Here is a 27520-nt window from a genome sequence, read left to right as displayed (position 1 = left end):
AAGGATCACATTTCTAAGGAGCTGGCCAGGGTCACACATCTAGTAAGTGTTAAGTGTTTGGTCTGATGTCAAATTTGAACTCTGGTCCTCCTGACTTCAGGGCCTGTGCTCTATCTATTGTACCACCTAGCTGCCCCCTGAGGCAGTATTTGAACTGACATCTTCTTCACTTCCCATTATAAGAGGACACAGCTGTGTATATGTAATTAGACTGATTGACGGCTGAGGTCTCTTCCAACTCTCAAATTCTGTGATTTTGTGACTTCAAGTCCAGTTCCCTATCCCCTATTCTAGGCTGTAGTGAGGCAGCAATGTGGTAAGTTGGCCCAGAGTCCTCTTAAACTCTAGCTGAGAAGTTTTCAACAGTCATGTCAGAATCCTCAGCCCCACCTCGCTCAGTGATCTCCTTGTTATTAGATGTCTGCTCATCCTAAATTGGCATTCTGGACCGCTTGAAGGACCTTTGGAGGCCACAGGCTGTGCTAAGAGAGGTTGGCCCAGAAGACCAATGAAAAGCTGACATCCTGCCTCCAGGCGATCACTCAAGATCTCCTTACAGAGTTGGCATACTTCTGTCTATTAGCCAAAACTGTTTCAGCATTTTCTGACTCTAAAGAGTTATCATTTATTCAGAGGGATTTGATCTTCTGGTAGAATCTCAGATTTTTTCCTCCCTTAAAGTCTAGATAATGGAGAGGTGATTCCTAGTCTAGGCCTATTTTGGACTAGATGGCCAATCTGATCTCTTTAGCTTTGAAATGATCATGCCTACTTTTCAGTGCTCTATCCTAGTTGTAGGGAGATATGGGGAAAGGGATAGAGACAGAGACTGGACTCTGTGATTTTGTTGATAGAGAGAACTCTCAGGTGAGGAAGTTCCTTCTACTAATGCAGGCTGGCACCTTCTCTGTAGCTTCCTGTCTTAGAGAGTAGCCTAGAATGCTGAGAAATAAGTGGTTTCACCTTCCCTGCAATTTAGAGTGTTAGTTGCCTGAGGCACTGAGAGAGGTTAAGTGTCTTGATTAGAGTTACACAGTTAATGTGTGTGAGGCAGGACTTGAACCTAGACTGCCCTGTCTTTGAGGCTAGGCCCATGATGCCTCAGTGCCACTGTTTATGGAAAAGAGGAGCTTAAGAAATATTTGTTGTTGATTTAGGGGAGCTAGATTACCAGTAATGGATGTCCTTATTTGCTCTTAGTGATTGAGGGCCCAAGAGGGGTGAGAACTTCCAAGAAATAAATATTTAACATAAGCAGAAGTGATTTGACTGAAGAGACTGATGCAAAAGCACTGGAAACTTAGCCAATAACTCAGATTTTAGAGAAGCCCGTAGAGAAGATAGAAAGAAGATCAAGCAACTGAGAGCAAATAAAAATGATCCCCTAAGAATATCAGGAAGATGAAAGTCTAGAATGATCTGAGGCTAAGAGCAGGGTGGGGGCATCTAGGGGTTAGGAGGGTGGATGAGACCACTGATTGGGGTCAAATGGGGGTGACAAGGTGATAATATTCAGCTTCTGTTTTTTTTTTTCTTCTCCCAAGGACAGTGGACTTTGGGCTGGGAATGATAGAACAAAACTGGTTAGCAGGCAGTAGAAATCCAACACAGGTGAGGAGGTATTCAGACAGCATTTCAATTCCCTTAATAAATTCAAGTCAGCAGGACTGGAGAAATCACATAGTAGACTACTGAATGACCTGGCAACTGTCACTGCTTACTGGGCCACTGTCTCTGAAGTGTTGTAGAGAACAGGATCTTTGAATGTCACTTTAGTGAGAGCAAGGACTATTTCCTTTTTGTCTTTGTATCCCTGGCAGCTAGCACAGGGCCTTGTGCATAGGCGGCCCTTAAGAAATGGTGGTCGCATTGACTTCAATCTTGGAGAATAGGACTGGACATCTAATAGGCCATCTAATCCAACTCTTTCATTTTACAGAAGAGGAATCTGAGGCCAGAGAGATCATAGAGCAAGAGGGTAGAGTCTTCAAACTATAGGTCCTGTGAGCTTTATTTGTATTCCTAACAGAATTCTAGAATATATAATTAAGAGGATGGTTTTTTAGTACTTTTAAAGTAATGATCTTTGGAAGCCAGCGTGATTTCATCAGGAATCAGCCATACCAGACTAACCTTGTTATTTTTTACTTACTAGACTCAAAGGAGTTTTAGGCATGGTATGCTTAGACTTCAGTAAAGAATTGGGTACTCCCTTATCCTCGGCTTGTGAATAAAGTAGAGAGTGATGGGTTAGAATGTTAACTGCGCATATAACAGATCCAGAACTGGTTGAATGACCTGACCTGATGAGCCATCATTAATGGATTGATGGTAAGTTGGAGAGGAAGTCTCTGCTGGAGTCCAGATCCAAAAGGTGCAAACAATGGGCAGAACTGAGATGACATTGTATAGAATGGTGAATGGAAAGTCCTACAGATGGAGTCCAGATATCAACTTCACAAAGGAGCAAGAGAGATGAGACTAGATAGCAGGTCCTTTGAAACAGATCTCAGTACTTTAATAGACCAGTTTCTCAATGTAAGCCAGCAGTGGCCAAAATCTGGTGGACAAAAGGATAATCTGAGGTCCCGCAGGTAGTCAAAAATTCATTAAGTGCCTACTATGTGCTAGGCACTGAGAATACAAAGAAAAGCAAAAGACAATCCCTGCTTTCATAAGGAACTCTCAGTCCCATGGGGGACGCAGCAAGCAAACACGTATGTACAATCTATCTGGTCAATTGGAGATAAGCAATAGAGGGAAGGCACTAGAATGAATTGGGAACAGGAGAAGCCTCCTGTAGGAGGTAAGATTTTAGCTGAGACTCAAAAGAAATTGGGGAGACCTAGAAGCAGAGATGAGAAAGAGGACACGGGAGACAGCTGTTGAAAAAACATGGAGTTGGAAGATGGAATGTTTTGTTTGAGGAATAACAAGGAGGCCAGTATCAGTGAGGCAATTGGAGCCACTGTAGTTCATAGGAGGGGAAGGAGGGTGACATGGTCAGACCTGTACTTTAGAAAGATCATTTTTACGGCTGAGTGGAGGATGGACTGGGGAGGGGAGAGACTTGAGGCTGGCAGAGCCACTGTTGAAGTAGTCCAGGAATAAGGTGCCAAGGGCCTGCACTGGGGTGATAGTAGTGTCAGAGGACAGAAGGGGGCACAGAAGAGAGATGTTAGAAAGGGAATCTCCACAGGTCTTAGCAACTGGTTGGATATGGTAGAGAGTGGGAAGCTGAGGATGACGTATAGATTTTGAGCCTGAAGGAGCTGGAAGGATGGTGGTGCCCTTGATAGGAACAGGAAAGCAAGGAAGAAGGGAGGATTTGAGGAGAAACATGATGAGTTCAGTTATGGACATGTCAAATGTAAAGATTTCTACAGGATATCTAGTTTGAGATGTCTAACAAGCAGTTGGAGATGTGAGACTGGAGGTCAGCAATGGGGTTAGGACTGGATAAGTCAGTCTGGAAATCATCAGCATGGAGATGAAAACTGAATCCATGGGAGCCAATGAGATCAACTAGTGAAATAATATAGAAGGAGAAGAGAAGAGGGCCCAGGGCCAAGTCCTGTGTTGCATGGATGGTTAGCAGGCATTACCTGAATGAAGATCCAGCAAAAGAGACTGGGAAGAAGTGGTCAGATAGGTAGAAGGGGAGAGAGTCCCCCAAACCTGGAGAAACGTCAGCATCAAGGAGAAGAGGGTGATGGACAGTGCCAAAGGCTGCAGATAGTTTGAGAAGGATGAGGACTGAAAAAAGGCCATGACATTCTGCAAGTCAGAGCTCATTGGTAATGTTGGGGAAGAGCAGTTTTAGTTGAATTATTAGGTTAGAAGCCATACTATAGAGAATTGAGAAAAGAATGAAAGGAAAGAGTGGAAGCACTCATTGTAGTTGGCCTTCTCAAGGAATTTAGCCCCCCAAAGGGAGGGGAGATAGTGGACAATAGTGGGGATGGATGGATTAAGTGAGGGTATTTTGAAGATGGGGGAGATAGAGGCATGTTTTTAGGCAGCCCAGAAGCAGCCAGTAAACAAGGAGAGAATGTAGATAAGTGAGTGTGGATGATAGAAGGGGCAATTTGCTGTAAAAGATGGAGTGGAATGAGATTGCTTGTGCTTCAAGAGAGGTTTGCCTTGGCTGGATAAAGATGAAAATAGGGGTAGATGGCATCTAAGAGATGTGAGTTGAGGTGGAGAGAAGAATGGATAGGTGGATGGATGAATTAAAAAAAAGCGTTTATTTTGTGTTAAGTACTGAGAATTACAAATAAAAAGCAAAGACAAATACCTGGCTTCGAGGACCTTGCATTAAACTGGGAGGAACCTTAGGCAGAGGGGAGTGGTAGCCAGAGAGTGCTTCTTAAACTGTGAGTGACAACCCCATATGGGGTTGAGAAAAATTTGGCAACAGTAAAAGGTTTCTGAATGCACAACAACCAAAAATTAATTGAAAATCAAGTGCATAATGACTTCAAGGTGTTTCTGGCAGCACTTGCCCATGTTGCATTGTGCAACTTCACTACAGCCTTGGTACTGAACACAAAGCATGCGCACTTTGCACTGTGCATGGCCTCACACCACGCAATGCCAACAAATGATGCCAAAATGTGAGAAGGGGTCCTGAGTGGTAAAAGTTTAAGAATTCTTATTCTAGAGGAGGACAGCCAAGATGGTAAGAGGGTTAGAGACCATGTTATATGAGAACAGGTTGAAATATCTGGAGAGAAATTAAGCCAGGGGAAGAGTTGGGGTGGGTGAGGGTGGGAATAGGTGTCTTCTAGGATTTGAAGACTCTTGGGGGCCAGAGTGGGTAGACTTACTTTTCTTGGCCCCAGACAGCGGTCCAGGGACCAGTAAGTGGTAGAATTAGACTCCCAGAACTGCCCCTTAGTGGAATGGATTGCCTGGAGGCTTTCAAATAGAGGCCACCTCTTTGCTGGGCATGTTGAAGGGATTCTTGGTCAGGTTTGTTGTTGGGGGCCTCTGGGGTCCTTTTTGATTGTGGAGAATCAGTGATTCTGTGGATATATTTGAGTTGCCTTGGCTTTAGTCATGGAAGCTGATTCAACTATGTTTCCTGGGAATAAAAATAATCCCTAAGAAGGCACATGAAGAGCATGCTCAGTGGACAATCCAGAGACATTTATTCATTGATACAGTTACACCACTTTGGAAAGGGACCTTTAAGATCGTGCGCTCTGACTCCTTTATTTCCTTTTGTTGTATTTCTTATTTTATCAGAGTGGGGTCCTCCCAATGTGAAAGCTTTCTCTGATGATACAAATAGGTCACCAGGAGGGTGAGTGACTTGTCCAGTGTCACGCCACCAGCATGCATCAAAGGCAGGATTTGAACCTAGGGCTTCCTAACTCCAAGGTATAGCCAAGCCACCTCTCTTCTACAGGTGACAAAACTGAACCCAGGGTCACAAGGCAGGTAGCAAATAGCAAAGCTGGGACCAAGTCTTTAGGTTGCAGCTCCAGGGCTCCCTTGCACTCACCCACACTGTTTCCTGACATCAGCACCCCCTGCCCAAGCCAGCCTGTTGAAAGCTATCAGCTGTTTACATGGCTATTTCCTGACCTCCCTTCCAAACTGCAGCTCTTAGAGACTCACTGAAAGTAGTTTTCAAGAAGTTTATTATTTGTGCAGAGTGCAATATAGCTGACCTCTCCCTCTTCCCCTTACAAAACTCCCTTCCCAAAGTTCATTTGGAAAATAATGTATTTTACCAGCAAACCAAAACAAGGCTGGGGGGAGGTGCCAGGCAAGTGCTCTTTGGCCTCCATCTCTGCTTCTGCCCAGTAGGCCTTGGGGGTGGGCTAAAGAGCCATACAAACCCCAGATTTAGGAAAGATGCCTTCTTCTGGAGGAAATGAGCTGCTGCTTTGATCTCTGCTGAAGAAATCTGACCATGAAATGATTCTAGTGCTTCCTAGGGGATGGCTAGTGTCCTTGTCCCCTGGTTGGAGTCATTGAGTGAAAAGAATCCCAGTAGTGAGGACAGAAGTCAACCCCTTGGGTATTGGGTCAGCAGGTCTGAAAGGCAGAGGGAAATTCTACATATATTATTTGTTCATTGTTTTAGAATCTAGCTGTAATCGGGTAGTACTTTATCTCTGAGAGCCTCAGTTTCCCCATCTGTAAAATGAGGTTGAACTACATCATAAATATATATTAATTACTAGAATTTCTATGGCAATTCAAGGTTTGCAAAGTGTTTTACATATTTTATCTCCTTCCATCTGATCCTCACAACAGCCCTGTGAAGTAAATACTATTGTTATCCCTATTTTCTAGATGAGGAAACCTAAGCTAAGAGAGGTTAGATGACTTGTCCAGGGTCACAAGATAATTTATTCCAATCCTCCTGCCTCAGAGTCCTGCTGTATCCTGTACATCCTACCTAGCTTCCTCATAATCTCCAGTATCCCATCTAGCTCTGAAAGTCTATGATCACCTGAAGTAGGAGGGGAAAGAAAGTTTTGTGGTAGAGGGGAGACTTGAGAGCTGGTCTTGGAAGAAGGGGTGGAATAGATAGAGATATGGAGGGGAAGTGGGGGAAAGGTGAGAAGGGCAGTCCCAATGGAAGGAAAAATCTCAAGGACAGGTGAGGAAATGAGAATGGGCCTGGAAACAACAAAGAGCCAGGCCTATTTGCTTGGGTTGCAGTTAGGGGCTAGTGGCTGGATGGAGCAGATGAGAAAAGGCCTTGAATAGCAGGCAAGGAAAGGGGGATAAGACTTAGTCTTATTCACAATAGGAAAAAAAGAAGTTTCTTAAGGGAAATAACATTGTCAGAGAGGCCAGTAGTGGGGCGGGGGGAACTTGAAGTCAGGAAGGCCTGCTACGGACACTTGGGATCACCTCACTCACCCTCTCTGGCGGAGCCTTGGTCACTTCATCTATAAACGTGGTGAAGAATAGGATTTGCTGCCCAGTGTTGTTAGGTACAAAGGTGCCAAATTCTATAAAAAACATTGGGCACATCTTAAAATGTGCATATGATCTCCCTCCCTTTCTTCTTCACCTCCTTCCCTCCCCCTTTGTTTCCTTTCACCCTCTTTTTTCTCTCATTTTTTCTTGCTCTCCTGCTCATTCTTTTGCATTCTCTTTCTCTCTCCCTCTCTCTCCTTCCCTCTCTTCCTCCCTCCCCCTCTCTCTCCCTTCTTCCCTCCCCCTCTCTCTCTCCCTCCCTTCCTCCCTCCCCCCCTCTCTCTCTCCCCTCTCTCTCTCTCTCCCCCCTCTCCCCCTCTCTCTCTCCCTCTCTCTCCCCCACTCTCTCTCTCCCCCTCTCTCTCTCCCCTCTCTCTCTCCCCCCTCTCTCTCCCTCTCTCCCTCCTCCCTCTCTCTCTCCCCCCTCTCTCTGCCCCTCTCTCCCCCTCTCTCTCCCTCCTCCCTCCCTCCCTCTCTCCCCCCCTCTCTCCCCCTCTCTCTCCCCCTCTCTCTCCCCCTCTCTCCCCCCTCTCTCCCCCCCTCTCTCCCCCCTCTCTCCCCCTCTCTCCCCCTCTCTCTCTCCCTCTCTGTCTCTCTCCCTCCCTCTCTCCCTCCCTCTCTTGCTCTCTTTCTCTTCATTCCTTATAACTTGTGTAATCTTGTGCTAGTCCCATCTCTGAGCCTCGGTTTCCTTATCTGTTAAATGAAGGGGCCCGACTAGGTGATCTTGAAATTCTGTGATCTTCCTAGGAAGCCACTGCCCAGGGGAGACAGGCTCTGAGGCTCGGTCACAATAATCCATGCTCAAGGGGCCAAGGTCCTGACCTAGGGCAGTGGGAAACGTGGGGAAAGGGTGAACCTGAAAGAGATTTTGAAGGAAGAATGGACACGACTTGGTGACGGATTAGCCATAAGGGGTGAAGGAGATGGAGGAGTTAGTGGTGACTCCAAGCTTTTGAGACAGAGAGAATGGCAGGGCCCCTGACAAAGATGAGGTCGGAGAAATGAGCTGCTTTAGTTTAGGGGATGATGAACTCCAGTTTACCTCCCAGAGTCTGCTCCTGAATGCTGAGAGAGGTTCATTTTCTTTCCTTTGGGACAACACATGGGTGGTTTTTGTTTTTTTAAATTTCCCTCCAACACAACTATGTGCTATGGTGAAAAGAGCATTGGCACTGGGCTCAGCAGAACCTGGGTTCAGACTGAAATTCCCTGGGTGGCTTTGGGAGAGTCCCTTGGCTTCTCTGGGTTGCAGTCTCTTCACCTGTCAAATCAGGGGATTGGACCAGATGACCTCAGAGGTCTGTTCCAGCTCTGCATCTGGGGCCGTCCTCCCTGTTTGCTGTTTTTCCTCTCCCACTTTGCCCCAGCCCTATGGGACTTGGCTGCTGTTGCCTCAGAGCAAGAGAAGGTATATTTTAAAGTGACAGGCCTAGAAATATCGCTCCCTTCTTGGCCTTTCACAGCTGCAGAGCCCCAGTCCTGGTCCTCACCATGAGAAATAATAAAATGCATGTGTTTATAATAAAAATCCGATTTCCCTCTTCCTGTGATACCTCCCAGTTGTAGGTTCCCATCCGTTTGCTCTTTCAGCCGATCAGTTAACAAATGTACTTTAAGAAAACAAGTGGCCTTTTCCACTGACATGTCCTATACACGTCACTTCCTCAATCTTTGGCTCATTGAGCAATGCAGTTGGATATCTGGGGGTAGATTAGAAAATACCTTTCTCTCCATTTCCCACTCCCAGATTCCTTCCATCTTTGATTTGAATCAAAATGTCCCAAGGGTACAGTGTGAGAGGATACTTTGTTCCAGGTTCATGCCTGTTCGCCTAACTTCTCCTTGCTTTTGAGGGTACCATAGTCATCCAGGTTCACAATTTTGAAGTTCTCCCATATTTTTCATGGTACAGTGGGAAGAGCCCTAGCTCTGGAGTCTGAGGACCTGGTATTGAATCTTGCCTCTGATGTTGGTGAGACTTTGGACAAGTACCTCACCTCTCCAAGTCTCAGTTTCCTTATTTGTAAAATGAGAGATCTGGAAGAAATGGCTTCTGCTGGTCCCTTCTGTCATCTGTGATCCTCTAATCTCTCTCTCTCACCCGTCGCATGTAGACAGTTGCTAACTCTAGTCCATTTCAGATCTATCTCCTTTCCACTCACAGGGCTGCTTCCTTCCTTCACTCCCTCCTTGCCTTTAGGGAGTAGTCTTCTAATTGGTCTTCTGGCCATCAGTCTCCCTATTACTGCCAGAGCACCACCATCCTTCTGGTCACCCAAGTTCCCAGCGTAGGGGTCATCCTCATGTCCTCTGTCTCTCCCCACCATTTCTTGGACGAAGCCCCTTCTCTCCTCATCACCTCACACCTGGATTGTTAACGATAGATCCCAAGGTCTCGCTGGCGGTGTCTCAAGTTTCCCCCTACTCCAGTCCATCCTCCAGTCAGCTCCCAAAGTGATCTTCCTAAAATGCAGGTGTGACATGTCATTCCCCCCTACTCAGTAAACTCTGGTGGTTCCCTATCACCTTATTGTCTCCAGGAACAAACACAAAATTCTCTGTTTGGCTTTTAATGATCTTCACCTGGCCCCTTCTCTCCAGTTTTGTCACATCTTACACCCCTGCACAGACATCCTCAGTGATCCAAGTATCTCAAGATACTCCATCTCCCCTCTCCAAGCATTTGCCTGGAATTCCCTCCCTCCTCATCTTTGCTTCCTGGCTTCTATCAAGTCCCAGCGAACACTCTGTCTCTGAAAGAAGCCTTTATCTAGCCCCCTTAATACAAAAGCTTTCACTCTGTTTAGCCTGTGTATGGCTTATTTGTACGTAGTTGTTTCAATGTCTTCTGCCTTATGAGACTGTGAGCAGGGACTGTTGTTTGCCTTTGTATCCCCAACATTGAGCACAGTGCCTGACACATAGTAGGTGCTTAGTAAATGCTTGTTGCTTTCACCTGACTTAGCTCCCTCTTGCTTCTAGTATCAAATACAGCCTCCTCTAGTTGTCATTTAATGCCCTTCCCGAGGAGGTTGGAGCTCATCCCTGTCCATCATAAACTCTATGTTTCAGCCAGATTGACTCACCTGCCATTCCTCATATATGAGGAACATATATGTTCTTATCTGTGCTTTTGCCCACGCTGTCCATCTTGCCTGGAATGTACACCCTCCCCCTTGGCACAGGATGCCTCACTTTCTTCAAGGCTCAGCTTAAGTGGTGCCTTCTACACTAGGCCTTCCCTGATCCCCACAGTTGCTAGTACCCTGCCTTCCTTTGCTAATTACTTTAATTTATTTCTTATATATTTGGGATTTATTTTTCTTTGTTAATGTCCCCCACCCCCACCCCATGGTTCCTTGAGGGCTGGGATTGTTGTGTTTTCTGTCTTTATATCTCCAGCCTGGTACATAGTAGGTGCATAATAAATGCTTGTGGAATAAATGAATTTAGGCAAGACATCTTAATCTTCAAGTGTTTGAAGAGCCGTCATATGGAAGAAGCACTAGATTTGTTCTGATATGAAGTCAGAATAACTGGATTCAAAGCCTATCCTTTGTGTGACCTTGGGCACACAAGCTGCTCTACCTTTCTAAGCCCCAGTTCCTCATTTGGCCTAGATGGCCTCTTAAAGTTCTTGCCAGCTTTAAATCTCTGATCTCCTTCCTGATCTCGGGAGCTAGGAGCAATGGGTAAAAGTTGGGGAGAGGTAGATTTGATCTAGCAAACAACTTGCTTAGGGAAGCTATCCCAAAGGGTAAGGATAGCCTCATCACTGAAGATCTTCAAGCAAAGGCTGGCTTCTTGGGGGCTGTTCAGTGGATACTTGTTCAGGCCAGGAGAGGTGTCAAACACCTCACTACTAACACTCCTGAGTGTAGCCCAACCAGATCATCATGTAATTGGGAAATAGTGAGCAAAATAAAGAAAGATACCAAAAATGTAGATAACATGACATTTTAAAACAAAGTCAATAGGTGGCCTGCAAGCATCCTTACGTCCTTTTTAGTAGGGTCAATTTCTGTTTGAAATTGGCAGCAATGGACTGAATGACCTCTGAGGGTTCATCCAGCTCTTGGTATTTTCTGTGTGATTAATTCAGGTTTTCCCCACTATGGCTGATTGTAAAGCCTTCCTGGTGTATCTTTCATGGTCCTCCACTGTCTTCACATACCTTTGCTAAATGACACATCTTGATATTGGAATGGTAGGAGAAGACCACAGCCTGTTCCTCTCCTTTGCCAGGCTCTGTTCAAGTGAGTGACTGAGTTACCCTGCTAATGTGGGTGCCCTGTCCAGACTTAGGAGTCTGAGTCTCTGGCTTTGGGTTGGGATGTCTTGTGTCCTGGGCTCCAGGGAGAGCAGAGGCCTGTGGTACCCACAGCACTCATCTATGATGAGGCTTCACCAACCTAACCAAATAAAGGCTACCTTAGCCACAGGCAAGAGTAGAGCAGGGAAAACTGCAGGATGGGACAGAAACCTCCAAATGGTTTGAGGCCTACAAGTTTGAAATCTGCCAATGAGGGGCCCTTCTCAATGACTTTCCTGCAGTCACATAGTCATTCAGAAATAGAAGAACTGCCAACTAGCCTTGTCTCCCTCATCTTGTATCAATGATCATCTTATATCAGACCTCAGGAATAATTGTCTAATGATTATCCCTGTCCAAAGGGGAATGGGCTGCCTTGGGAGGGGCTGGGCTCTCACATCAGAGGTCTTGAGGCAGATGCCAGATGACCTTCACAACCTGTCCTTCCAGTATGCTACGCTTTACTCTCCTCCACACTCTCTGTGGTCCAGCCATTCTGATCTTCTTGTTGTTCTTCCCATAGGACCCTCCACCTTCCATCTCCAAGCTTTTGCACTGGCTGTCCCTCATGTCTGGAATGCTTTCCTTTCTCACCTCCACCTATTAGGGAAAGAGAAGGGAATAAGCATTTAATAAGTGTTGACTGTGTGCCAGGCCCGACCTGGCTATTTAAGTGACCTTTTATTGGCCTCCTCCTCTTCGATCTTGTTTTGATTGACAACTTTGACCTTGCTGCTGCTTCTGACACCGATGGACCTTCGAAACTCTCTACCTCAGGACTCTGCTTTATACCACACTTCTTACTGTTTCATATGTAGAGCAGAGTAGTTGTAACCCCCACCTCCCCATCACCTGTTCCCTACATCTGGGTGAGCTCAGCTACCTCTAGACCTTTCCCCTTTGTTGGGGCTTGAAAAGGGGGAAATGGTACAGGTGTCAAGTGGTAGATTCGGCAGCCTGGCCAAAGCATTCTGGTTCAGCACCTCTTTTCTACTTTGCATATTCCTGTAATTTATTGGGATCGCTAACTTCCTGTTAACAGGCCTACCATATGGTCTCATAACTTGACATCGTGTGTCCTACTTCTTTGTATTTGCAAAAGTCATCCACCGTGCCTTAGAATGCCCTCCCTCCTTAAGACCCCCCCCAGAGAGTGCTCCATTGAAAGGCTCCTTGGGTAGCCTTCTGAAAGCCTTCCCGGATTTCCTCTCCTTCCCCCACCCCTGAAATTAGGCCCTGTAGCACAGTTGGTGGAATGCTGAATTTAGAATCACAAGGCCTGAGTTCAAGGCTTACCTGGGCAATTTAAAGCTTGTGTGACCTTGGCAAAGCAGGTAGCCTCCCTTGGGCCTCAGTTTCGTCTCCAGAAAATGAAAGAACCCTTCCAGCTCTCCATCTAGGAATATAAGCAGCTCAAGGGCAGGGCCTCTTTCCTTTTTTGTCTTTGTATCTCACTCCTTCCACTCCTCTGCCCAGTGAGAATCCCTGGCTCCCTTTGGAAGCTGGCCCAGGATTACCTTTCCATCCCAGTTAGTGCTTTCTCTTTCTAGAAATTACTTTGCATAAACTTTGTGTTTCTCTGAGGGAAGGCTCTGAGCCTGAAAAGCCTTAGCTGGCCACATTTACATAAGAAAAGCAGGAATGGGGCTAGTGAGGGGGAAGATAAAGACCTTTTCCCCCTGGGCTTAGTTTTGTTTCTGTGCCATTCCCCCTGTCACTCATTCAGCTTTTAGAGAGAGAAAGAGTTTTAGAATTGAGAAACTGGGGGATGGAAAGTCTGGAGTCCTCGGCAGTTTGCTGGAGCATCATGGGCATGGACAATGACTAGATGTAATTTGGCTACCTTCTGGGGAAATAGGGAGCCAGATAGACTTGCTGGCCCTAAGCTAGTGAGCTGGCTCCAGGGACCAGGGAGCTAGGAAGTAGAGGTCAAAAGGTAAAATTAAGTCCCAAGGCCCTGGCCCTGCTCTGGTTGGTGTCCGGAAAGTGAACTCCTAACAAAAGCTTAGAAGGGAATAGTCAGACTTCTTACTCTTCACGGAGGAGGGGGAGAAGAAAAATGCAGAGGTTTTCTTTTCCCTAATCAGGTGGCTGCATGTGAGAAGGGCTGAGCCATAGAGAGCTCTACACTCAAAAAGTGGAGCCATGAAAACACTGTCTGAAGGCTCTAGCTAAAGACAGAGGCTGGAAGGAGAGAGAAGCTTCCCAAGTGCAGCCACCACCAATGGTGATGACCAGCTGGGACCAGAAGGATCATGGCTGAGCAGTGGCCCAGAGGAGACTGTGTGCCTCACAAGACTAGTGGGGAGCAAGCCTGGCTGAAGGAGATTCAAGCGGGGGAGTTCCCATTTCATGTGTATACCCCAAACATGTGTTCCTTATGTGTGCACACCTCCATGAATTTACTTAGGCCATGTGTGTTCACTGGCTATAGGTCTCACCGTGTCTTCTCCCAGTGCATGCCCACTTTTCTCACTAAGCTTGCTAATTTTCAAGAGAGTATTTCTCATGTTTCTGGGGGAAATGTTTTATGGCTATGTTTCCTACTGGATCATTCATTAAATGCCCTCAATTTGAACTAATTGTGTTCTCTGGCAGACCAGTAAAAGTAAACACACGAGTGGGGGCTTGTGGACAGTGATTTTGAGTACATGTGGCCCCACAGAGTATGTTGATCCTGGGGTAGATTTGCTGGAAGATTTGCCCTGCAAAGTTGGGGCTGTTATTCCTAAAGGCTACATTTACTTATCTATGTGCATGTTGTATTGTTCTCATCCCTTTCTCCCCAAGTAGAATGTGGGATCCTGGAGGGGTGGGGCTTATCTCAGGGTCTAGCCCTAGTAGTAGGCATTTGCTAACTGTTTGCATGTGATCTAGTCTCTGCTCTGCATCAGACTGTGGCTAGGGGAGAAAGTAGTCCGAGGTAGGCCTGAGGTCTGAAGTGCTATGTGGCACCTACATTACTGTGAAGATCATGGATGACTCGATTGAACTCCCATGGGCCCTGCTCCATTACCATGGACACGTGAAATTGCAGAGTTTATTTCACAACTTAAGGTTGTGGTTCCTTGCCCAGTTCCAAGAGCTGGGAAACCCAGAGACAGTTCAGTTGTTTGTAGATTCTTCAGTGAAGTTGATGACTTTCTCTCTTTCCAGGAGTCCTTGAAAATGCCAAGAAACTGTGTGGATCATTGGAAGCCTCTCAGTTCCCTGGGGTCAGGGTTGGCCTCAGTCCCAGGCTGTTCTCCTGGGGTAGCCAGCTCACTCATTTCAGCAGTCATTTCTTTGCAGGCCTTGGTGTAGGTCCTTTCAGCATGTGTCCCAAATATTTAGAGGTGGACTCACTTGGGAAGAAAGAGTTTTTCTTCAACTAATTTGACTTGAGGAAAATTAACATTTCCAGCTAAATAAACACTGCAGTGATTTAGATCAGGTGACTCTGATTCTTCCTCCCGATGGAGCCCTTTCCCTTAGAATGAAAAGTTTTCTTACCTTTTTTTTAACCCCTAAAAGCCTGTTTTCTTATTTTCAAAATGGTATTGATTATACCTGTAGGATCTACCTCCTAGGGAATAGAACAAACATGGTGTCATAGAAAGAGCATTGAACTTTGAGTCAAAGAGAGATCATGGTTCAAATCCCAACTCTGATACCTCCTAGCTGTATGACCCTGGGCAAGTCATTTGACTGTGAAATAGGGACCCTGCCTAATAGGGGTGTCATGAGGATCAAGTGAAATAATATTTGTAAAGTGTGATGTGGGCCTGTGTGACTTTGTGAAAGCCACGTACCCCCCTCTCAGTCACAGTTGCCTCCAATGCAAAATGGGAGAGTTGGCTTAGGTGACCTTCCAGTTCATGATCTTTTGACATAATGGTCTCTGAGGTCCATTCTAGTGCTGATGTCCAATGATCCCATGACTCTTCCTACCTTGTTTTGTGAGCTTTAGGCCAGTTCATTCTCTGGGCCTCAAATTGCCCTGCTGTAAGATGAGGTGATTAGAATAGATGATTCCAGCTCTAAACCCCATACTAAAGGGAAGGTTTTCTCCCCCTTCCTTCTTGTTTGGTTCAGCTTCATTACTTGCCAATGAACACCTGACCCTGAACTCTGGCTTTGGCCTGAAGAGATCTGAAGACAGCAGCTTTTCCTGGTAATCGTGGAAAGACTCTGGAATTGGGAATAGCCACCTCAGGTTAGATTGCCTTTGTTTACTTGCTATTTTAAGACTGCTTTTTTCCTAGGAATATGTCATTGCTTAAACACTAGTGAGAGAAGTGAATTCCATGTGAGAAATATTTTGAGAACATTAACCAATCTTGTTTGTCTTGTGAGACTTGGAGGTTGTGTCTGTATTTATAAGGTCAAAGGATATGGAGCTATGAGGGGAAGGGTGTATTTGGTTGAGTTCAGGCAAAAATGGTGGCGTAGTCTAGTTTGAGATCCTGGGCTCCTGACTTTGTCTAGGACTTCTTAGTTATTGCATTTAATGTTATGCTTTGATTTTTGAAAAATCTGTGAGAGGAGACTCCATAATGCTGGGTTAAAATAATGTTACAAAGCTATGCCTTTTTGTTGACAAATGCCTTATTGTTTGTAAAAATGGAACTTTCTTTGCATGTTTGAACCTATAATGGGGACCTGCATGCAATAATCAAATTACCCACAATCTCTGCTTCCCCTCCTCCATCTACCATCAAAAGATTAGCTACCTTAAGTGAGTGGGATAAATGTTAAGTCCTGCACCTGGCTCCTAACCCCACCCCTCTGCTGAAATTGCTTTTTCCAAGTTACCAATAATCTCACTTAAAATTGTTTACTGTTATTTCATTAGCAAGCAGCCACAAACTTGAATATTTCGGTATATAAAGAACAGAAGAGAATTGTGTATGAAACTGGGAATGCCTATTACATTATATTTTAAAGTTTATAGTAAATTGAATAATAGTAGTAGTTTGTCAGGTCCCCCTTCTGAATTTGCTTCTGCTCTCTTCTGTGTGTTTGTAAATGTTTCATTGATGTTCTTTGCTTCTTGTTTTTTTTCACCCCACTGGCACTAACTCCCACTGGCTCGCCCTAAATAAAAGGCCTTTCTTGTAACAAAGCATAGTCAAGTAAAACAAATGGATGCGTTGGCTGTGTCTGTAAGGGCCTGGCTCATTCTGCCAAGAGCCGAGGAGCAGTTTTCCCATCCGTCATTGACTTGGAGCAGAGTACTGAAGGCCTTCCTATTTGTTTTCTTTCACATTATTGTGCTCGTTATAGAAATTGTTCTCCTGATTCTTCTAACTTCAACCAGTTCTCAATGGATGGGCACACTCTTTGTTTTCAGTTCTTCAGAACAACAAAAACTGGGGCTAGAAATATTTTGGTCCATATGAATCCTTTGCCTCTGCCTTTTACCTCTTTGGGGGACATATGCAAAGTTGTGGTATTGACTGGGTCAAAGGGCAGGCATAGTTCAGTGACTTCTTGGGGTATAATTCCAAATTGCTTTGCCAGCAGTGTGATAGTGTGCATCTTGCCCCTCAATAATCTCCTGACTGCTAAATCTGCAGGCTTTTCCTCCCCTCTTCATCCTTCACCTCTCTAAAGTGTTTGACACTGTTAACCACTCCTTCCCTTCTGGATAGACTCCCCCTTTGGGTTACTTGACATTGATTTCTCTTGGTTCTCCTGCTACTTTTATGACCCCCCCCCCCCCGACACAGGTTTCTCTTCTTTACCTAAAATATAGGTATTCTCTCAATGCTCTATCCTTGGCCCCCTTCTCTTCTGTCTCTACTTTCATTCAGTCTAGGGTTTCAATTCTAGACTCTGTGCAGATGATTCCTAAATCTCCATCCCCAGGAACTCCCCAAATTTCCATTCCTGCATCTTCATTTGTCTGCTGGGCACATTTGTCCACTTGGCCACCACCAACACATCAAACATTCTAAATTCAACTTCCATGCAAAACCTGCCATTGCTTTAACTTCCTTATAGCAATCATGCTACCTACTTCCTAGGGCTACTAGAAGGAAAAACTGTCAACCTTAAATTAGGACTAAATAAATATGAGCTACTGTTGGGTCTGGGAGGTAGGAGCAATGGATGGAAGAGCTGTGCTAACAACTGAGCATGAGCTCAAAAGTGGCATGGGTTACCTTTGGAGACAATTATTTCATTTACACCTTCCTCTACCCACCCATTGGAGATTTGGGTGACCCTTTGCCCAGTATGGCATAGAGGAGAGTCTTGATCAGATGTAGGGCAGGTTAGATATCTGTCCATGGAAGTTGTTTCCAACTATTTGTTGTTGTTATTATTGTGCCCATTTTGCAGAAAAGGCAGTAGGTTTAGAGAGGTTAGGTGACTTGTCCCATGAGTTAGAGCTGGCGTTTGAACCCCCATTTCCTCCCTGCATTCCAGCCTGCTTTGCGCACTTGACTGCGTGGTCTCTCTGCACTTAGAACAGTACCTTATACATGCTTAGAACAATTCTTGTTACTCGGAGCTCTGTAGGTGCCCTTCCTTACTGATACAGATATTTGAGGTGCTGGCTCTTGTGGAATACTGCCGGCCAGTTCTCTGAGTAGGCTGTTCCTCAAACAATGGCTTGTGCTATTTAAAAAAAAATGCTACCAATATTGTTTACCAAGCTTTTATTTTATTATTCCAAGTAGTATTGAAGCAGTTTTAAAACAATAATAATTTTTTTATATTCCATCCCCCCATCACCTACACATTGAACTCTCATTGTAAAAACCAAATACAACCATCCAGTCAAATATTGGCACCACATGCAGCAGAGAGGAAGGAAGGACATGTGCTAACTCATTTTTCCTCCAAGACCAAGATTGATCATTGTAATTCATTTGTGTTTGTCTTTTTTTGCTACTGTTTTTATTTGCATCTATTCTTCTCCTAGTTTTGCTTACTTTGTTGTGTATCATTTCATACAAGTGTGAATTCGTCATATTTTTGGCTCTTCTTGTGGGGCAATAATATTCCATTCCATTTATATTCCACTTTGTTTATCTTCCCCTCAGCTACTCACTTGATTTCTAGTTTTTGCCCACCAAATTGTGTGACCTTTGGCCTGTAGGTGCACCTCCTTGGGCCTCAGTTTCCTCCTCTGCAAACTGAGAGGGTTGGACCAGATGGCCTCTGAGGCCCTTTCCAGCTCTGTGTCTCAGATCCTGTGACCTCCTTGGGGGTCTATATGCAGCCAGTACTATTCGGGGGCCTGTTAGAAGTTTTTCCAACTGGTTGGGACTGGCTAGCTCTTCTGCCTGCTGGGTAGCCTTCAGCATCTCAGGGGCACCTCCATAGTGTCATGAGAAAGGCTTCATAGAAGCCTTGTACACAATGCACTCCTAATGTATGCTTGTTGAACTGAAGAAATACTTTTATCTAGCTTTCCCATTTGCTGAAGTTGACTTTTTTTTAAAATAAATTTTTATTGATGCCTTTCATTTTTATGTCCTCTTGATTCCCCTTTCCCCTCCCAGAGAGCTATCATTTATAATAAAGCTTTTTTTAATGAAAAAGAGGAAAAAAAACTATCAACACATTGAAAAACACTGACATTATTTGCAGTGTTGCACACCCATCGACCTCAACTTGCGCAGTGGAATGAGGGGAGCCCTTCCTTCCTTTCCCATGTTCTCCTTGATGTTCCTCAAACAAGACGTTCCATCTTCACTGGCCTTTCCTCATGTCTGGAGTGTTCTTGCTCCTCATTTCTTCCTCCTGGCTTTCTTCAAGTCTCAGCTAAAACCCTGTCTTCTTCAAAAAGCCTTCCCCCCACCCCTTACTTAATTCTAGTGCCTTCTCTCTGAGTACACCAAATTCATCTTGTCCATGTCTTGTTTGTAAATAGTTGTTTCCATCTGGTCTTCCCTTTTAGACCGTGAGCTCCTTGAGAGCAGGGACTGTTTTTGCCTTTCTTTGTATCCTGGGTTAGCACAGTGCCTGGCCCATAATAGGTGTTTGATAAATGTTTGTCAATTTGACTTCTCGTATCTCTTGGTCTTGATATTTTTGCAATATTCAGTTTCAGTTGTTGTTTTGTGGTGCTTCTTTCCATGGTCATCGTTTCAGTCATTGTGTAGTTTGTTTTCTTGGCTCTGCTGACGTCACTTTCATATTCAGTTTGCTGTCCATGTTAAGTTTTCTCGGGCTTCTCTGAATTCCTCACACTGGTCATTTCTTACAGCATGGTCATGTCCCATCACATTCCTGTACCACAGTTTGTTTAGCTGTTGCCCAGTCAATGAGCTCTATTTTGTTTTTAGTCCTTTGCTACCACAATAAGAATCAAACATTCTGGTGTATAGGAAGCCTTTCTTTTGGTCACTGACCTTTTTTTTTTAATATAAATTTATTTATTTTTAGTTTTCAACATTCACTCCCACAAGTTTTTGAATTCCAAATTTTCATCCCATCTCTCCCTTACCCCCACCCCAAGATGGCATGCATTCTGAATATCCCTTCCCCTAGTCTGTCCTTTCTTCTATCTCTCTCCCCTTCTCTTATCCCCTTCCCCTTCTATTTTCCTGTAGAGCAGGATAGACTTCTGTACCCCATTTCCTGTACTTCTTATTTCCCAGTTGCATGTGAAAACATTTTTTTTAAAACATGTGTTTTTAAAACTTGAAGTTCCAAATTTTCTCCCTTCCTCCCTCCCCACCCACCCTCATTGAAAAGGCAAGCAACTCAATATAGGTTGTACGTGTGCAGTTATGCAAAACACTTCCATAGCAGACATGTTGTGAAAAACTAACTCTATTTCTCTTAATCCTATCCTGCTCTCCCATTTATTCTTTTCTTTCTTTTGACCCTGTCCCTCCTCAGAAGTATTTGCTTCTGATTACCCTCTTTCCCAATCTGCCCTCCTCTCTATCATCCCCCTGCTCTCTTGTCCTCTTCTCCCCCTATTTTCCTGTAGGGTAAGACAGATTTCCATACCCAATTGAATGTGTATGTTATTCCCTCCTTAAGCCAAATCCGATGAGAATAAGATTTACTCATTCCCTCTCACCTTCCCCCGTTTCCCCTCCACTGCAAGAGACTTTTCTTTTGTTTTTTTTTTTGAGAAAATTTACCCCATTCTACCTCTCCCTTTCTTCTTCTCTGAGTATAATCCTCTCTCATCCCTTAATTTTATTCTCCAGATATGACCCCTTAATCTTCAACTCACCCTGTGCCCTCTTCTATCTATCTATCTATACATACATATAATTTTTTTCCTCCAACTACCCTAATACTGACAAAGGTCTCATGAGTTATAAATATCATCTTTCCATGCAGGAATGTAAACAGTTCAATCTTAATAAGTCTCTTATGATTTCTCTTTCCTGTTTACCTCTTCATGTTCCACTTGAGTCCTGTATTTGAAAGTCAAATTTTCTATTCAGCTCTGGTCTTTTCATCAAGAATGCTTGAAAGTCCTCTATTTCACTGAATGACCATTTTTTCCCCTGAAGGATTATACTCAGTTTTGCTGGGTAGGTGATTCTTGGTTGTAATCCTATCTCCTTTGCCCTCCGGAATATTATATTCCATGCCCTGTTCCTTTAATGTAGAAGCTGCTAAATCTTGTGTTATCCTGATTGTGTTTCCACAGTACTTGAACTGTTTCCTTCTGGCAGCTTGTAATATTTTCTCCTTGACCTGGGAACTCTGGAATTTGGCTATAATATTCCTAGGAGTTTTCCTTTGGGGATCTCTTTCAGGAGGAGATCTGTGGATTCTTTCAATTTCTATTTTGCCCTCTGGTTCTAATATCAGGGCAGTTTTCCTTGATAATTTCTTGAAAGATGATGTCTAGGCTCTTTTTTTGATCATGGCTTTCAGATAGTCCAATAATTTTTAAATTCTCTCTCCTGGATCTATTTTCCAGGTCAGTTGTTTTTCCAATGAGATATTTCACATTGTTTTCTAATTTTTCATTCTTTTGGATTTGTTTTACAGTGTCTTGATTTCTCATAAAGTCACTAGCTTCCAATTGCTCTATTCTAATTTTTAAGGAAGTATTTTCTTCAGTAATCTTTTGGACTTCCTTTTCCATTTGGCCAATTTTGCTTTTTAGGGCATTCTTCTCCTCATTGGCTTTTTGGACCTCTTTTGCCATTTGGGTTAGGCTATTTTTTAAGGTGTTATTTTCTTCAGTATTTTTCTGGGTCTCCTTTAGCAAGCTGTTGACTTGTTTTTCATGATTTTCTTGCATCACTCTCATTTCTCTTCCCAGTTTTTCCTCTACTTCCTTACTTGCTTCTCAAAATCCCTTTTGAGCTCTTCCAAGGCCTGGGACTGTTTCATATTTTTCTTGGAGGCTTTGGATGTAGGAGCTTTGACTTTGTTGTCTTCTTCTGGTTGTATGTTTTGATCTTCTTTGTCACCAAAGTAAGATAATATAGTCTGATTCTTTTTGTGCTGCTTGCTCATGATCCCAGCCAATTACTTGAGTTTTAAACTCTTTGTTAAGGTAAGAGTCTGCTTCCAATGTGGAGAATGTACTGTCCCAAGCTTCAGGGGTTTGTATAGCTGTTTTCAGAGATACTTGTAGGGACCTGTAAATTTTCAGTTCTTCCAAGGTGGGTGAGGTGTTTACTCCTTTCCTGGCCTGTGACCACAAATATTCCTTTCTGTCCTATAACTGTGAGGAGGGGCTCCTCTCCACAATCACTACAAGCTCTACCAAGCCAGCTCTCCTCCTCACCCCAGAACTGTGGCCCAGATCCAAACAGGGGCAAAGCAAGAGATTCCTGCCTCAGCACTGGCAAAGAGATCCTTGCGATCCCCCTCTGATCAGTCCCTGGATTCCCCCTCAGTCTGTGGGCTGGAAGCTTGGGAAGCAGCTGCCCCGCCCAAGGCCACGCTCTTGGGGAATGGAGCTGAAACCCCACCTTCCTGTCTCAGCACCAACAGAAACAGACTTTTCCCACTGACCTTCTAAGTTGTCTTTGGCATTGGTGGATTGAGGAGTCTGGAAACCTCCACAGCTGCCCACAATTCAGTCCTCTGAGGCCTGCTCCAGGTTTGCTGTGGCCTGCGCCCCCACACTGCGCTGTGCTCCGAGCCTGGTGTGATAGACCTTTCTGATCAATCATCCAGGTTTTCTTGGGCTGGAAATTTGTTTCACTCTGTCTTTTTGTGGGTTCTGCTGCTTCAGAATTTGTTTAGAGCCATTTTTTATGAGTATTTGGAAGGGTTTGGAGGACAGCTTAAGCAAGTCACTGCTTTCACTCCATCATCTTGGCTCTTCCCCCTGGTCACTGACGTCTTCAGGGTGTGCCTAGCTGTGAGATCTCTGGCACAAAGGGCATGTATGGATGTGATGGAATTGATTTTGATCCTTTGTTGAAACCTTCTGAGGCTTCTCTAGTAAATTCAAGAGAACTAGATCAAACAATGTGATATGGTGTGGAGAGTACACTGGAGAGACAGGAAAAGCAAAGGGCTGTCCATGGTCTGAGGGGAAAGGCTGTTGCCATCTTCGGGCAGATCTCAGAAGAACCCTTGTGGAGGCTGTGGCATTTGAGTTGGGCTTTAAAGGCAAGGGAGGAATTCAGCAGGTGAAGAAGGGGGTCAGCCGCAAAAGGAATTCAAGTAGATTGCCACCTCTTTCTCCATTCTCTCATAGGCTTCCCTGTTAAGTTCTAGTATCTTCTTCCTAGAGGAGAGAGCTGTTCTCACATGGGTCTAGTCCCTGGTCCTCCAGTAAGCAGTTGTGTATGTTCTTGGTCCTTTGTTCTTGCATCTGTGTGCTTTATAGCTTCCCTCTCATTGTAGGGTTCTTAGCAGTCTCATGGTCCCCTTTGGGATTGGCGCCACTTACTCATATACAAAGCTAATGGGTAATTTCAAAATGTCCTTTCCAAGCTTTTCAGACTTTCTTGATGGAAATATACCTTTTTGTTTCTAGAGTAATACTTACTTTGATGATGGATTTGTGATCTCATCAATGTAGGCATACTCTCTATGAGGGTGTATCAGAAACTATTCCAATAGAAACTTAATCAGAGAATTCAAGTAGCTCAGAGCTGGAAGGCTCCTCAGAGGCTATACTTGAGCAAGAATCCCTTCTCCAGTATCTTTGAAAAGTGGGCATCTGGCCTCTATGCAGATCTCAAATGAAGGAAGGACAGCCCCTTCCCCTGGCAGCCATCAAACTTCAGTCTGCCTCTCTGCAAGTTGAAGCCATTGCTCCTAGTTTGATGCTTGGGGGCAAGGCAGAAATATAGTATAGTGTAATATAGTATCACATAGTATGGTATAGTATAATATAGCATCATAGAGTATCATATAGTATGGTATAGTATCATATCATATAGTATAGTATTTTATGGTATAGTATCAAAGTATAGCATAACATAATATGGTATAGTACAACACAATATGGTGTTGTGTAGTGTGGTATAGCATAATATAGCATGGTATAGTGTAATATAGTATCGCATAGTATTGTATAGTATAATATAGTATCATATAGTATCATATAGTATGGTATAGTATCATAGTATGGTATGGTATAGTATAATATAGTATAGTATGGTATAGTAATAGCTCTAGAGCTGGCAGGAACTTCAGAGGCCAGTGAGTCCAACATTCTCATTTTACAGAGCAGGAAATTGAGGCCCAGTGAGGGTGAGTGACATGCCCAAAGTCTCCAGTAAAATCATCCATCTTGACCTAGAAGGGACCTTAGAGGCCACCTAACTCATTCTGATCATTTTCAAGATGAGGAAATTAAGGCTCAGAGAAGGGAAAGGACTTGCCCAAGTTCATATGGGTAGTTAGTGGCAGAGACAAGATTCTAATCCAGGTCCTCCAGTACTCTATTGTACCATATGGCCTCTTGGTCCCAGAGGTGACAGATGTGTATGTGGTTGTTTCTGTGTGTCTGTTTCCTCTGCAAGGAAAACTGGGTAGCAGAGCTGGAAAATGGGGGCAGTAAGAACCTTCACATGGATGCCTGGACCTGAAGAATTGCCTTAAGGGGAAAAACTTCTTGAAGCCGACCAGATTTCTTCATTCTCTCCTGTCTGTCCCCTCTCCCTTTTGTCCTTCATTTGTCTCCTTTTCTTAATCCCCACCTCTCTATTCCTCCCCTATTCTCTGGGCCTGGACTTGGAGACATGGATGTCTCCTCCCTACCTTCCTTAAGTGACCATAATAGGGCAAGGAAGTATCTTCCCTCAGTTGGTTCAACCATTGAATCAAGTGGACGATCCCAACCCTTAATCCAGCTTTCATTCATTCGTCAGCATCCATATCCTTATGTCATTGGTTGCTGGATGGTAAAAGGGTTTCACCCTGAATGTTTACCTTCAAAAATGGCTCCTTCATGGATGTGTGGGATGTAATTTTCTTTCCTTTGGACCAGTGGATCCCCCTCCACCCTCTCTTTGTACTTGGAAAGAAAGGCTACTGTAGGTGGAGATTGGCTACACATCTCTGGGTTGGGGCATCTTCAGGTCTGCTCCAGGCTTGGTGAAGATGTGGAAAAAGGATGAAAGGATGGAGTCCTCAGCTTACTGTGTGAATGTATCATTTATGGCAAGGCTCTGGCATTAAAGGGAGCATCTTTTACCCGAGGAGCCAGCAGCGTTGTCTGACACTCAGGGATGTGAAATGACTCAACCCCAGGCTCATGCTGAGTGTCAGAGGCAGGGGGTCTTCCTGCTCCCTAGGCCAGGTCTGTATCTACCCTCTCTCAATAATAACAGTAAAATGTAAATTTCTTGAGGGCTTTATGGTTTTGAGAGGGTCTTCCTCACTCATACCTATGTATTATTTCTTTTCTCAAGATAAGGAAACTGAGGCTCAGAGAAGATAATAATGCACAATTGTGTGTTTAATCCTTAGAATCCCACTCTGTTCTTCTGCAGGCAGAGCTTCCACAAAGTGGGGGTGGGGCCATCCAGTCAGTGTGACTTGGGGAAAGTTTCACACTTCAGATGCTTTCTCCTCAGTCAGCAGCAAGCTAAAGAGATGAGACTCCTTTGTAATTAGGCTGGGCCTCGGGAAGCAGCAGGGTTTCTGAATAAAGTAGGTGTTCCAAGGGCTTGCAAACAGTCTGTTGGCCTTCCTCCTCAGAGAAGCCTTAACAGTTCCCATATTTACACCCTCGATTTCCCTGCTAGCCCCCACCCTTTTTATCCATTCATGATGCTGAAGTAACTAAGCGTTGGAACTGGTGCCAGTTCGGAGCAAGGGGAGTGGGGATTAATGAGCTCGGACTGTATCTAATTGAGCTCCAGCCTGATTACTCCCAGGCCCCTTTCTCCATTCCTCTTCCCCACTAGCTTTCTCTGCTGGCTTTTTTTCCAGCTGGGTGTTTAGTCCGGATATTTCCCACTTTGTGACCTTTCCCATTGCACTATACTTAACAGACCTTTCCAGTTGTTTCCACGCTCATTTCTGCTGTTACAGACTTCATCCAGGTGCTGTAAGTAGAGAGTCAACAGATCTGTCCCCTCGGAGATGCCAGAGGAGCTCTAATTTCCTGTAATCTGGAACCTGGACACCAGGCCCGAATCCAAACTGTTCGTGGTCTTCCCCAGCCCCTGCATCAGAACTCCCAGTCAGGTGTGTGGGGCTGGTTTTTCCCAAGCCCAACAACACTGAGGACTGTTTTCAGAAGAGAAGCCTCCCCCTACCCCATCCCAGCTGAGTGAGGACCTCTTGGCTCTGCCAAAAGCCTTGTTTGCAGAAGCAGATGGCTGAGGGAGCAGTGAGGCTTTGGGGACTGTAGAGGCTGAGATCTCAAGCTGACAGTCCAAGCCCTCTCAGTTTACAGGGGAGAAAACCAAGGCCTAAGGAGGAAATGCATTTTGCCCAATGGCCAATGGAAAGTAAGAGACGGGTCCAAATCCATTGCCCTTTCTGCTATATGTTGCTGTCTCCTACATTGTTCCCGCTGAAGCCTCTGGATGCATCCAGGACCACAGAGGCCGGCTGTCAGTGTCCTCACTCTGTACTGCCTGTAGCCTCCAAGTGGCTGATATGCTTCTTATTGACTTATTTTTCCAAGAAGTGAAACACACATGGCATTTCCACAATTGTCCCTTTGACCATCAATTCTTTTCAGGTCCAAACACTAACACAAAAGCCCTGTCACCATTCTGAGGTTGGTTCAGAGCTGAGTGAATGACCCTATCTAGAAAGACACCACTAATGGGCAAAGGTCATGGAGCGTCTCGGTGAGCCCATGCTGGTTAGTGTTTTGTTCAAAGACATGGATAAATATAAAAAATATCGATATAAATAGAGACGTCCACTTTGTCTGATTTGCAGATGCCACAGTGTTGAGGGTCTGGAGTAGAGGCAGGATGTAGTGATTGCTGGATTGTGTTATAGTGCACTAGAAAGATCACTAGGTCTTGAGTCAGAAGACCTGGATTCTAATCTTGACTCAGCCAATATTATTCCTATGACTTTGGACAAGTCACTTGACATTTCTGGGTCTCAGTTTCCTCATATGTAAAATGACATGACTAGACGTATGGAGGTACTAAGTCCCACTCTCCTGTGTCCCACTCAGAGCCCATTTGGGTTCAGTTCTGGAGTTCACGTATAGAAAGGACATTAATCAGCACCTAGGATGGTGGAAGAGCTCAAGGCCATGTTTATGAGGATAGGGTATTTTAATTTGAAGAGAAGACTGGAGGGGGCGGCATTTGATCCCTCTCTTGTCATATTTAAAGGGCTGTGATGTGGAAAAGAGAAGACACTTGTTCTGCCTGGCCCTGAATGGCAAAACTAGTAGCAATTGGGAGAAGTTGCAAAGAACTGAGTTTAGGCCTTGTCTGAGAAAAAGCATTGTAATAATTGCAAAATGAAATGAGCTGCCTCAGGAAGGTAGTAGATCATTCAACAAAGGCCAGATTACAACTGGTGAGGTGAATTACACGTATTTCTTGTTAGCGTGTGGGATGGACTCGATAACCCATGAAGTCCCTTCTGCCTCTGAGAGGCCAATATTCTGTGATTAGAGATTTTATCAATATGTTAATATAGGGTAGACTTTGGTTGCCTTCAAAAGTTTTTGCTCAACTCTTCTTCTTTTGCCTCCCCTGCTCCAATCCTGTCCTGTACCGTATTTCTTTGTTCTGTCCCAAGTATATAATAACCAATAAGGCTTACATGTTATGTTTCCCAAAGGTAATAACATCTTAATTCACCCACCCCCATATCCACACTTTAAAGACAAGCATGGTAAGATCTAGACAAGAGAAATGTCTCGTCCAAGCTCATACAGGTAGCAATAGT

General features: G+C 44.5%; 1 long non-coding RNA gene across 4 annotated transcripts in view; it reads left to right on the top strand.

The window, feature by feature from the left end:
- LOC110196545 (uncharacterized) overlaps window positions 1-27520 on the top strand; it is a 218124-nt gene that overhangs the window by 11872 nt on the left and 178732 nt on the right. For all 4 annotated transcript variants that reach the window (XR_002321256.2, XR_002321253.2, XR_002321251.2 and 1 more), the window contains one exon: window positions 15335-15455. This is a non-coding gene — a long non-coding RNA (uncharacterized LOC110196545). The remainder of the gene's footprint in view (window positions 1-15334; window positions 15456-27520) is intronic.

This window comes from Phascolarctos cinereus, unplaced genomic scaffold (assembly GCF_003287225.1).
Source record: "Phascolarctos cinereus isolate Bilbo 61053 unplaced genomic scaffold, phaCin_HiC Scaffold_8;HRSCAF=390, whole genome shotgun sequence".
NCBI lineage: Eukaryota > Metazoa > Chordata > Mammalia > Diprotodontia > Phascolarctidae > Phascolarctos > Phascolarctos cinereus.
The sequence above is the reverse complement of the archived record's forward strand: the minus strand, read 5'-3'. Positions and strand labels throughout refer to the sequence as shown.